The sequence below is a fragment of the Paroedura picta genome, chromosome 3, assembly GCF_049243985.1.
Source record: "Paroedura picta isolate Pp20150507F chromosome 3, Ppicta_v3.0, whole genome shotgun sequence".
Classification (NCBI taxonomy): Eukaryota; Metazoa; Chordata; class Lepidosauria; order Squamata; family Gekkonidae; genus Paroedura; species Paroedura picta.
The window spans coordinates 58,133,780-58,146,558 of record NC_135371.1 but is presented as its reverse complement, the minus strand read 5'-3'; positions in this window follow the sequence as shown (position 1 = coordinate 58,146,558).

Below are 12,779 nucleotides of genomic sequence, written 5' to 3'. Positions count from 1 at the left end.
TACCTCACCCTGAGTCATTTTAAGGTTACCAATAGCTATGAAAGAGTTGCCGAATTAGTCCCCAGCCCTCCCCACAAAGGGGCCTGCACTTCAGTAGTGGAAGGAATGATTTATCAGTCTTTCTGCTCTATAAATGTAAGATCATTATCATTATTAATGCAGTTAATTGCCACACTGCAACAAAGGAGCCTCATCAGTTTCTCCATTTGCTCTTCAGCCTGACAACAGCCAGATAAAAATGTAACAAACACGCTGCACAAATGAAAAATCGGACACGTAGTCGACATCACATTGCTAGTAAATGGCATACTTTGCATTTTGTAACTGTTTTTTTTTTTTTTTTGCTTTCTAAGCCTGTTGGAAATATTTGGAAAATATGCACACTGTTATGTACAAACAAAGCTGGATTATTTTTTACTGGGTTTCATCCATTCACAGTCATCTACCTATGTTTTATAATATCACCGGATTTTTATGATTTTAAATAAAAGGGCCTTGGGCTGTATCTGACCCAACATTCACATAGTTTCATAACTGCCTCTGATAAATCCAATTATTTTGACTGTGTATTTTCTTTGCATCAAAATCAGCAGCTGATGATAATATGGTGTTGCCATAAACATTTATTGAAACTCTCTGTGCCATCCCCCCGCTTTAATTTACATCATTTTCTTTTGATCAGTGTGTTGAGTGGCAGTCTGATTTTGTCATTACTGTTGTATATAAACAACATGTGCAAGGGAGCAGCTGAGCCTCCAGCAAGGGCACCAGTCCTTGCTTGTTAGAGGTGGTTTATGATACTATTTTGTAACTCCTGAAGATTAATGGCCTCTCTAACCTAAGCAGTATTGGACCCCACAGGAAAAAAAAAAGGGGGGGAGAATCAGGATATGGGAATTTGACTGAATTCTGATCTCTGTACAGCTTTGCATTTATTGCATTTCTGTTACAGCTTTGGTTTTGTGTAACCCAGTGTCTCTTAGCAAATTCACAACATTAAGGACATCATTTAGGAGATGAGCGCTAGCACCCAGAACCAGCAATTAGGCACTGTCCCAAAGCATTAGCCCTCTAGACACATTTTTGGCACCTGCCTTTCCCCAGGGGAAAATCTGAATACAGAGATGGGCCCAACATCTTGCCGTCAAAGCCAGGAGATGCAGTATCAAGAGGAGCTAATTATTAACAGTGATACCAAAAGCAGCTGGCCAGGTTCAGTGCTCAGGATTCACTGTGCCAAGTCCCATATTCCCTGAGACATAGTACCTACAATGGAAATAATCAAGCTATCTTGTGATTATTTCCATCTTGTAGACAAAATAGTGGGAGGCAAGCCCAAACTCGGCAGTACATCCCAAATTATTCAATGGGGTTTACTCCCAGGAAAATAGTCTTAGGAATGCAGTGAAAGGTGCTAAGTGAGGTACAGTGGGTCCACAGCATATGAATTCCACAGCATATGATGTATGCATGGAACTTTTCCACCTGCAAACGCCCCTCCATAGACTACATTTCATGAAGTCAGGGCTCACAAGTTGGGGTTAAGGTCTGGAACTTGGTGCCTACCGACATGCCTTCCCTACAAATGAATGGAGACTTGGATTGGGCCTAGGACTATTAGTTGCCTGTCCCTGGAAAAATATCCCCTTGCTGTGGCTGACTGAGCAGTAAAAGGGTAAAGTTGCTACAGTGTGGGAATAAGACCAAAACAGGAGGATTTTATACATAAGCTTGCCTCTTAGTAGTTAGTTTGTGGGGAATGAAATGATGTTGTACACCATGCACACTGCAGAAGATATGTAATCAATTCTCTGGTGGGGCTGGAAAAGCAATGGAAAAAATGTGAGCGTAATGAATGGAAATAAACTGAAATCACCAAGTATTGGGAAACGGCTTATATTTGGGCTCCACGAGCATTTTACAATGACCACAGCACACTCTATTTTTCTACGCCTTTGTCAGAGCAATTTTAGCAACAAGCAACAAGTTCCCTATTAAAGTTCAATCCTGACTGTACCTTAATAAGACATTTGTTGATTATAGACAGAATTGCTTTGACAAAGGCGTAGAAAATAGGAATTCACCTGACTTGTGAAAATGGTTATGAAATGCATTTTAGATATGTGTAAACTGACGTACCGTCTTCAAGCAAGAGAGATTGGTGGAAGCAAGATGCTTTGAAAAGTGATAGAGACCCTTCTGGCAGTATTTTTCAAACAGGATGGTACAAGAATTCTTCCATTCTATGCATTTTAAAACATAAGCCTTAGTCATGAAATGTGCCTATTGTTGAAAATATAAAGTTGAAAACATCATAATTAATGAGAGCCTCTTACTTATGCTTTTCTGGCCATCACATTCCTCAGCTTCTGGGTTTCAAATCTTTAACCCTCCCCCCGCTCCGGAGGAGCGGGAGGAATAAAGGAGTAAGGGCAAGTGGGGAGGAGTTAGGGCGGGCCCTGTCCGGGATAAAAACTCGGAGGGCCCAATCAGGAGCCACGAAGCGGCTCCTGATTGGGCCCTCCGAGTGTCACTCGAGGGCCAAGCAGCCAATGGGGAGCCGCGCAAAGCGGCCTGGGCCGGCCGGGGAGTTGCCGCTCAGAGGAAGAAGCCTTCCCCAGCGGTAAGTCCTCCGGCCGGCTTCCCATCGGCCAGGGAGCCTTCTGCCGGGCCCTGGGGCAGGCTCGCCTGCCCTTGGGCCCGCCAGAAGGCCACAAAGCCCACTCCCGAAGTCCCGAGCGTTCTGCCAGGCCCTGGAGCAGCCGAGCCTGCCCCTGGGCCCGGCAGTAGGCCGCAAAGCCTGCCGCCCCCGTCCCGAGCCTTCTGCCGGGCCCTGGGGCAGCCGAGCCTGCCCCTGGGCCCGGCAGTAGGCCGCAAAGCCTGCCGCCCCGTCCCGAGCCTTCTGCCGGGCCCTGGGGCAGCCGAGCCTGCCCCTGGGCCCGGCAGTAGGCCGCAAAGCCTGCCGCCCCGTCCCGAGCCTTCTGCCGGGCCCTGGGGCAGCCGAGCCTGCCCCTGGGCCCGGCAGTAGGCCGCAAATCCTGCCGCCCCCGTCCCGAGCCTTCTGCCGGGCCCTGGGGCAGCGGAGCCTGCCCCTGGGCCCGGCAGTAGGCCGCAAAGCCTGCCGCCCCCGTCCCGAGCCTTCTGCCGGGCCCTGGGGCAGCGGAGCCTGCCCCTGGGCCCGGCAGTAGGCCGCAAAGCCTGCCGCCCCCGTCCCGAGCCTTCTGCCGGGCCCTGGGGCAGCCGAGCCTGCCCCTGGGCCCGGCAGTAGGCCGCAAAGCCTGCCGCCCCCGTCCCGAGCCTTCTGCCGGGCCCTGGGGCAGCCGAGCCTGCCCCTGGGCCTGGCAGTAGGCCGCAAAGCCTGTCGCCCCCGTCCTGAGCCTTCTGCCGGGCCCTGGGGCAGCCGAGCCAGCCCCTGGGCCCAGCAGAAGGTCCCAAGGCCACCTACCTTACTCTGTTCCTCCCTTCCTCCCAGCATTCCCTTTCTCCTTCCCTTCCTCCCAGCATTCCTTTTGTTTTTCCCTTTCTCCCTTCTTCCCTCTCCTCCATCTGCCTCTTTCTGGCTACCTGTTTCTCTCTTCTTCTGTCTCTATCTTCCTCCCTTTCTTTCTGTCTTTCTGTCTCTCTTTCTCCTTTTCCTCCTTCCTTCACCCCATCCCTCCACCCATCCATCATCCTAGGGCCCGCTGTATTTTGCCCACAGCGGGCTTAATATCTAGTTTATCATAATATAGGCAAGCAGAAATATAATACACAAGGGCCAAAATGTGACTTCTAAAATTAAAAGTGGACGTTCTCAAGATTTTGACAGGTGCATGAGGCAGATGAATAATATGCAACTCACCACTGACCTAGAGCGTGCCATTCAGTGTTGTACTGGAAGGCACTACTACACTATAAGCAAATTAATAAGTGATCAATAGTTGCATGCTCTTTCTGATTCTTGATATATTTGCCTCAATACATGACAAAATATCTGTGGAACTGTTTTATCTTGTGCTCCCACATCCCAATTACTCATTGTGTCACCTCATTTGTTTGTGCCACCAGAAAGAACTGGTCACTGCATACTGAACCAATCATACAATCACAGGGTTGGGAGGGGCAATACAGGCCATCTAGTCCCATGCAAGATCAGCCTAAAATATCCATTATAAGTATCTACCCAGCTTCTGTTTAAAGACTGCCAGTGAGGGGGAGTTCACCACCTCCTTAGGCAGCCTATTCCACTGCTGAAATACTCTGAAAGTGAACTCTTTTCCCCTAATATCTAGCCATACCATTCTACACATAGTTTAAACCCTTTGCTACAAATCTTATCTTATACTGTCTGCCCTCATCCAAGTCACAACCTTTCAAATACTTAAAGACAGCAATCATGCCCGTTATATCCCCAGATCACCCTTGTCACTCTCCTCTGCACCCTCTCACTTTTGCCCATGTCCTTTTTTAAATGAGGCCTCCAGAATTGCACACAGGACTCCAGCTGTGGGCTGGCCAATCATAGAACATCCCCCCTTCATGGCATGCCGAAACCCAGACCACTCTAACCAAAGCTTCATCTACACATGCAGCAAAATAAGGCTGTGGAATTCTGAAGTGGCAGAACTGACTGTACCATTTTAGACAGCAAGTAGGAGGCATGTGCTTTTCATGTAAAAACTCCCTGCAAATAGCATGTTAAGGACAAAGGCTGAAGCCTAGCCCTTTGCACGTTGAATGAGTATTCCCACTTACATAGAAATATTAAGGCAGGGAAGCATAAAAAATGTAATCCTTCCCCTGATTCTGATGTGGTACAGTCTATTGTACCACCTTAGCACCGCATTAATTTGTTTATCACTTCACTCTGCTGAATGTGTAGAACTCAACCCATATTTCAGTGTGCTTTCATGAAAACTGGCAGCAGCCATCTGCCACTGTCCTTAATGCTCCCCCCCCCCCAAATTTGCAAAACAAGAGATGAGTTTGTGAGAGGTGACAAAGAGAGAATTACAGAGCCAAAGGGAAGGCTGACATGGGGGCAGCATTCAATCCTGGAACCAGCTAGGCTCTATTTAAGTCTTGTATTCTGTTTGGAATCTGTGAATAGATATTAGGAAAGAACAACCAAAATGATTTTCCTCTCATTCCTTTTTTTAATTAACTTGCAGGCTAGGGATTTTTGGTTTGCAACCCAAAGAAAATTATTACAGTTGAGTTATAGACCTCTGGAAATTGGGTTCTGATGGGAACGGTGACAGCCCCTTAAGTCTGATATCTGCATTAACAGAGATGCACACAAAGTTCAGTCTGCAAATTCAATGAAAGGGACTCACAGGGAAGTGACCACGATATGCCTTTGTGGTGGACAAGTTGGATTTTTGGTTTGGCTAACTTACTTTGACTAACTCCATATTCCTAACATCAGAAAAACCATATATGAGCTACTCACTTGCCAACATATGTGTGGAACTGCTCCTTTGTTTCCCTCCTCATGGTAGAAATGTTCAACTGCCTGCCTGCTGAAGTGTGTGAACACAGGTACACACATGAAGGTGCTTTACACAGAGTAAAGCCATTAATCTATCACGTTCAATACTGCCTAGTTTGACCAACAGCAACTAGGTGACTCAAACTCTCTTAGCCATGAAGATCCACAAGGACTTGCATGTAACATCTCATTCCTCTAGTCCTGCTTTCTTCTCTCCTTCCCACCCAACAGCCAAGATACCTTAATTTTCCCTCTTTTCAGTTTTCCCTCCTTCCCTTCCACTGCAGCCTGTACCCAGGGAAACAATAGCTAAATTAATTTTATTGCATAATAATAATAATAATAATAATAATAATAATAATAATAATAATAATAATAATAATAATAATAATAATAATAATAGGAGGTTGCAAGCTGTAGAGATCTCATGGCTGCTGTTCACATTGGTATTGGAGAAGGTGCATAAGCATCATTTGGAAAAAGCCAAGAAGGGTTTGCTTCCTTTCTGATACATGTGTCAGGAAGCATCAGAAAAAGGCATGAGAAGCAGCCATCACCTGCCCCGGGAAAAGAGGTCCCCTGGAAGGGCAGAAAGTGCATTTCTGAAGAGCTTGGAGAGAGGAAAGCTATATGGGCTCCAGAAGTGAAGTTTGCAGCTCCATTGTCAATACAAAAGGAAACAGCATCCCAAGAAATGAACTGAGAAGAGATACACATGTCTTTAGCCTTCTGCTCACATCGGTTGGAGGGGAAAGCAGTTTCATTTGCTGGCCTGATTGGACTGATGAGATTTCCATATTCTTCATTAAGTGCCTGCCAGCCATCTCGGCTGTCCTGCCATTTCCCATTACTCACAGCTGATCCATTATGCAAAAGGAGGAGAGAGGGAGGGGTGGATATATGAAGACCCCAGCTAGTGACTGTAACAATCTTGTCAACAGCCATGTTCCAGGGAGAGCAGGATGGAAGGAGACCTAATACTGAGGGAGGCATGGATGTTGCCTACTTGAGCCACTACCATTCAGTATCCCTGTGGCAGCCTACTCTTTTCCTCCCCCTCAGCCCCATCCAGAAGAAAAATTTTCATATATGCTGCATACAGGCAACCCACTTCAGTGTGAAAGGGGAAAACTACCAGACACAAAAGTAGGACAAGAAAGAAAAAGCATCCAAGAGAACACCTACAATTTCTTATGTGAGATGTTTCACATTGATTTTTAATACATCTGCAAAATAGATAGCACTGCAGTTGTAGTCAGAATAATTCCATGTCTGGCAAACCCAAATGCAATGATATCACTTTATGCATTTTATTTAAGGAAAACAGAAACAGTTTAGTAAGTATTATGACAGACCCAATAGCAACCTCAATCCACTTTTCCAGAAGTTCTCAGAGCTCCTCAGTCGGTCAGAACTAGAGCTTGGGAAGAGCTCCTTATAGGTTTTTGTTTTTTGAGGAGGAGAAATGATCAGACTCTGAATCTGGGGAAAGTAGCCCAGCTCTTTTGATGACGAATGTGTATCAAGCCACCAACAACCTTTCAGGATGGGGTTGTGACTGTTAGAATATCAGCAGAATATTCTGGGATGCAGAAGTCCTCAATCCCTTGCATATCTAATTAAGAGGAAATGTGAAAGACCTCTACCTAAGACCCTGAAGAGCTGCTGCCAATCTGTGTAGACAATACTAACTTTGATGATAGATCAATGGTCTGATTCTGTATAAAGTGTATCCAGGTGTCCAAGACAGTTTACTCTTTTGAAGATCTCCATAGGAGAAAGCACAATTCAAGGCTTCTAAACTGTGTTATTATGCATGTCCCCAAGTCAGAGTGACTTTCACTTCTCAGCCCCCCAAAGTCTTTGCACAACTTGAAGGCTATGTTCCGGCAGTTATTAGTTCCTATTGAAGATTCAAGAACTCTTTTGGATTTTGAATTTCAGTGGATCATCTCCTGAGTTATCTGGGAGCTCTCCCAGGTCCTGGATTGCCTGAGTCTGCGGAGCTGATTCTCACTGAGCCTCTATTATTTGAGTTCACTCCCTACTCTTTGCTGTTGCATCCTCCTGTATGCAATTAGTTGCCCACTGCTCTACAATGATTCCTGTAAGGCTTTGCTCAATGTCCCACTGATGCTCAGACAGACTAGAAAAAGATACAGATTTTTTATAAGTTAAATTGTCACATATAACTGCAGGATGGGGACACTCCATCCTCATGGGCTAAACAATGAGGGAATTCATGTGCGTAAATAGTGAATAGGGAGACCAGAAAAGAGGTTATGTGGGCCATAAATAGGCCATCCTGGGCCAAAGTTTTCTGCTACACTCCATGAATCACCAAGCAGCCCAGATCCCTTAGACAGAGTTTCCTTCAGCTTCTGGGAAACTGAAAAGGGGGATGAGTCATTAGACACTCAGAGGGTAGCAATGGAATGCTGGTACATCATGGTGCCCCATCACAGCAGGGTGGCATAGATGATTGCTGCGGGAAGATAACACAGTGCAATGAGACTAGATATTGGCCAAAGAAACAACAAGCGGAACAAGAGATTCCCTATAACATTAAAAAAAAATTAGCCAGCATATTTTTTCCCTTCTAATATAACCATGACCTGACCATAACTAATCCTGACCTGGATAGGCTAGGCAATCCCAGTCTTGTCAGACCTCAGAAGCTAAGCAGGATCAACCCTGATTTTTGGAAGGGAGATGATCAGGGAAGTCCAGGGTTGCTGCACAGCGGCAGGCAATGGTAAACTACCCCTAAACTTGACAATTCAACACAAGTCAGCTGCAGCCTGATGGCATTCCACACACACACACATACACAGATCGATATTGTTAAATAAATAAACAAAAAGTATTTCTCATTTTATTTAAAACTTTGTTTATGAAAATATGATCTTCTAAGACAAACTTTTACCATTGTGCAAATGGCGTCTATTGAGTCTATCACCAAGCCTATTCCATATCAAAGATATATTAAAATGATAAGAAGGGTTAACTAAACCCCCCAAAATTGCCATATTTTAATCAAGGAATTAGGTGACCAAGCCTGGCTGAGTCTTAGCTTTGTAGTTAAGCACCTTTTTTTTTTTTTTTTTTTTGCATGCAGAATGTCCCTATCTCTGACCCGGATATTGCAGCTGGTGCAAAATCCAGCAGTTAGGGTCCTCACAAGAACATCTTGGAGGGCTCATATCCAGCCTGTGCTGAGGCAGCTGCATTGGTTACCAATTGTAGTCCAGCTTAGGTTCAAGATTTTGGATTTTGCCTTTACAGCCCTTCGCAGTTTGGGACCCATGTATCTAAGAGACCACCATTTGGCCTATGCCCCCTGCAGGGCTTTATGCTCTGTGGGTTCCCACATACTGATGATTCCTGGCCCCCGGGAAGTCTGCCTGGCCTTGACCAGGGCCAAGACCTTTTTGGTCCTGGCCCCTACCTGGTGGGATGAGATCCTGGAGGAGCTGCTGGCCATGGGAGAGCTCTTAGCTTTCCGCAGGGCCTGCAAAATGGAACTTCCATCAGGCTTATGGTTGAGGCCATGACACGGAAGATCATGGGTCCTGCCAGAAGAGAGAGACTCTGGAAGAGTCTATATTAGGACAGACCATCCCCAGGTTGAACCATCGCCATCTGTTGATGCCCCATCATGCACCGTGGAGGGATTCGTTAGTTGGGAGTTGGGAAGATAGTATTTTTGCTGCTGGGGGGTGAGTTATATTTTTAATGGAGTAATTACAGTTGTTATGTGGGGTTATATTCTGTAACCCACGGTGAGATGGTTCACTGATACCGGCGGGTAACAAATTCAGTCATCATAATCATCATCACCATCGGCATATCCAGTTTTTGTTTGAAAGTCATTTGGGTAGTAAGGCTTTGAAAATCTGTTTTTGGAGGTACTAGAGATGTGGTGCCAGTCAGGGCAGATAATATAGGCTAGATGAACCAATAGGTTGACTGACTGAATATAAGGCAGCTTTATTCATTCAGTCATTTATCCTGCTATTATTATTATTAATTTAATTTATATACCACCATCCCATGTTGCTCAGGGCAGTGTACAGCATACATTCGCATTCATATATAAAACACAGATATTTAAAAAAATAAATAGATCACAGTGTTAAAACTCAACATCTCAGCACTACCAAGCAGGCTCTGGATATAGCCTGTTCTATAGGGAACAAGCAATACTTTTCATTCATTAAAAAAAATTCAAATGTGTCCTCTGATGATTTGTAAACAAACAAATAGTCCCTCTTCATTTTTAATGAAATATGCACACTCTCTAAATGGCAGTACGATGAATAAAGCTAAATCTTGCCTCTCCCCACCCCTTATTTTGCTATGTTCTCTTTATGACAACATTTATCCCCCAGTTCAATTGATTTCTAGTATTGGAGCTGGGTTGGGAAATGCTGGAAGCACCACAGTATCATGAGGTAAAGGATAAAAGGAGAAGGCAGTTTAGTTCCTTTCATCCATGCAATTGTGCTAGTTCAAAAAGCAGATCTCCTCCTCCAGACCTCCATCACCTTCAGATATGAATGACTGGGGGATTCCCTTGATGAGAATCTCAGAAACCAAGGTCACCCAGCAAGCAGGCCAATGGCTCTGTCAGCTGCATCTTCATCTAGTCCCTGGGTGGTACAGAGATGGCCCCATGGGCCTGCTTAAATGTAGTGCTTGCTTAGCGACATTCCCTTTATTATTTATTGCATATATTTTTATTTGTACCCACTTTGCCATGTAACATTGCTAAATGCCTTCCTGTGCAAGTGAAAAATTTATTGGTCTGTAAAATCTGCATGGTGTTTAGCTAGAAGGACGCCCAAGAGAGGTGGGTACAGTCCCTGAGAATGCCATTTCAATATGATGGGAAGGCAAAAGGACGGCTGAGAGTATGTTCCCTATTGGGACCAATGGGAATGAAAGACCTTACTAAATAACCAAAACAAATAGCTTTAATAACAAGTGTAACAAAAATGAGTGAAGAGTGTTTAAAAAGAACACAGGAAAAATGGAAAACAAAAGAATTGTGCCCAGTGGCTGTCCCTGTCCTGCAGTTCCTAAAATCAACCAAAAATATTACATCTGAAGGCCAAGGGCACGATGAGAGGCTGCTTTTAGCAGCTCTTCCACATGTGAAGTTCAGAAACATGGCTCTCCCATGTGGGTCTCCTCTCAGCATCCTTAGATATCTGGTGGCAGCCTCTTGCCTGGCACTCATTCATCATTTCCTAAAGTTTGTAGCTAGTGGCTCTTCATTGATTGTTTTGAAAGGAAGGAAACATCATTCCAGTCCAACCCCATGCAAATATATTGTCTATTCATTTTGCCCAGGATGTGATCTCCTGATAACCCCTGATTTACAATACATACTTTGCTGACATTGCAGAAAGGTAAATTTAGAGATAAAATAAAGCTGGGAGTTACCACTGACACATGTTTCCTGGGAACCAGCTGGTACCTGAGACACAACAGCTTCCCTCCTCCTTAGCATTATTTAACAGCAGAAAGCCAAGGAATGTAGCCTGGATTCTTTTATTGTAGCCAAATCTCATTACCTGGGTCTAGAAGAATGACGAGCATGAAAGACCAGCCTTTGATCAGTGAAGAATGATGGCGGATAATAGCAGTACAATCAGATGTTGAACTCTCCTGCTGGTCTGAAGTAATTAATTGGCAGCTGAATGCTATTTAATGGTAGGCCTTCTGTAAATCTATCCTACAGTGCCCTCCTTATGGCACTTCCTTGGAAGAAATACTTATAACATCAAGGCAGGGAAGAAAATGGCTGTTGAAGGAAGATCTGAACAAGACATTTCCCATCTTCTCATTCTCATGGTGCAGTACTGAACAGAAGCATCAGAAACATGCCACCTCCCCAAGCTTAGACTATTGCCTAGATATCAGGAACAAACCATAGTTTAGAAGAACAGCTGTTTTTTTAATACTCTGCTTTTCACTACTCAAAAGAAGCTTACAAACACCTTTCTCTTCCTCTCCCCATTACAGACACCCTGTGAGGTAGGTGGGGATGAGAAAGTTCTGTGAGAAGTGCTCTGCAAGAACAGCTCTAAGACAACTTTGACTAGCCCAAGGTCACCCAGCTGGCTACATATGGCGGAGTGGGGAATCAGATTAGAGGCTGCCATTCTTAACCATACTTGCTCATGATGAGCTTTAATTTGGTTTATTCTTTTCCTTGCATATCTTCTTTGTCATTCTAGATCCGAAACCAAGATTAAATCATGATTTAGAAAACCCATTTGCAGATGAGAAACTAAATGCAGCAAATGTCATATGAGACCACTATATGCTAACAGCATTTATCTGTGCTAGGAAACCTATTTATTTATTTTTCATATACACCCCCCTTCTCTCTGGTTTATTTCTTTATTTCATTCATACCCTCCCTTGATACCCAATGGAAACTATGGTAGGTGAGTTTGCCCCAAAGTCACCTATCAAGTTTCCATGACAGAGTGGGGATTTGAACCTGGAAGTTCAAGGTAAAGGTAAAGGTATCCCCTGTGCAAGCACCGAGTCATGTCTGACCCTTGGGGTGACGCCCTCTAGCGTTTTCATGGCAGACTCAATACGGGGTGGTTTGCCAGTGCCTTCCCCAGTCATTACCGTTTACCCCCCAGCAAGCTGGGTACTCATTTTACTGACCTCAGAAGGATGGAAGGCTGAGTCAACCTTGGAAGTCCAAGATCTTAGTCCAAAACTCCAACCACTGTCCCACACTGATTTATAAATTGAGAATCCACCTTGACTGGGTTTTGTACAAAGCCTGTTTCTTACCTTTCAAAGATTTTGAGGTCCTTAAAGATTTGAGTCGTGTGCCTAGTCTTCCTATTGATAAATCTGGCATTCCTGAGAGAAATTTTCCAGAGGTTCAAGACAGTCTACCATATGAGTCAATTAAGATCTGTTTGCCTCCATCATGTTTCCAGAATCATTTACCTTCAAAGCTATCTTCAGGGTCGACTATATAGGTTTCTTCAACATCACCCTTACTTCATTGCTGACTGATACTATCCACCTGGGCAGCATCTAGGAACTGTGTTGCTTTCAGGGGTTGAATATACACTGAGCAAGATTAAGACAACATGCCCTTAGCTACCCCCTGCCCTACCATTCTAAGACACAGGACATACTATTTAGGGATGTGCACTTCGGCTTGGTTCAGCTGCCTGGGTGCCATGGAACTGGCCTTCTACACACCACCTGGGGCTTCGGTGATCACCCTGGCAGCCAAATGGAGCCGAAGTGCACATCCTTATGATCC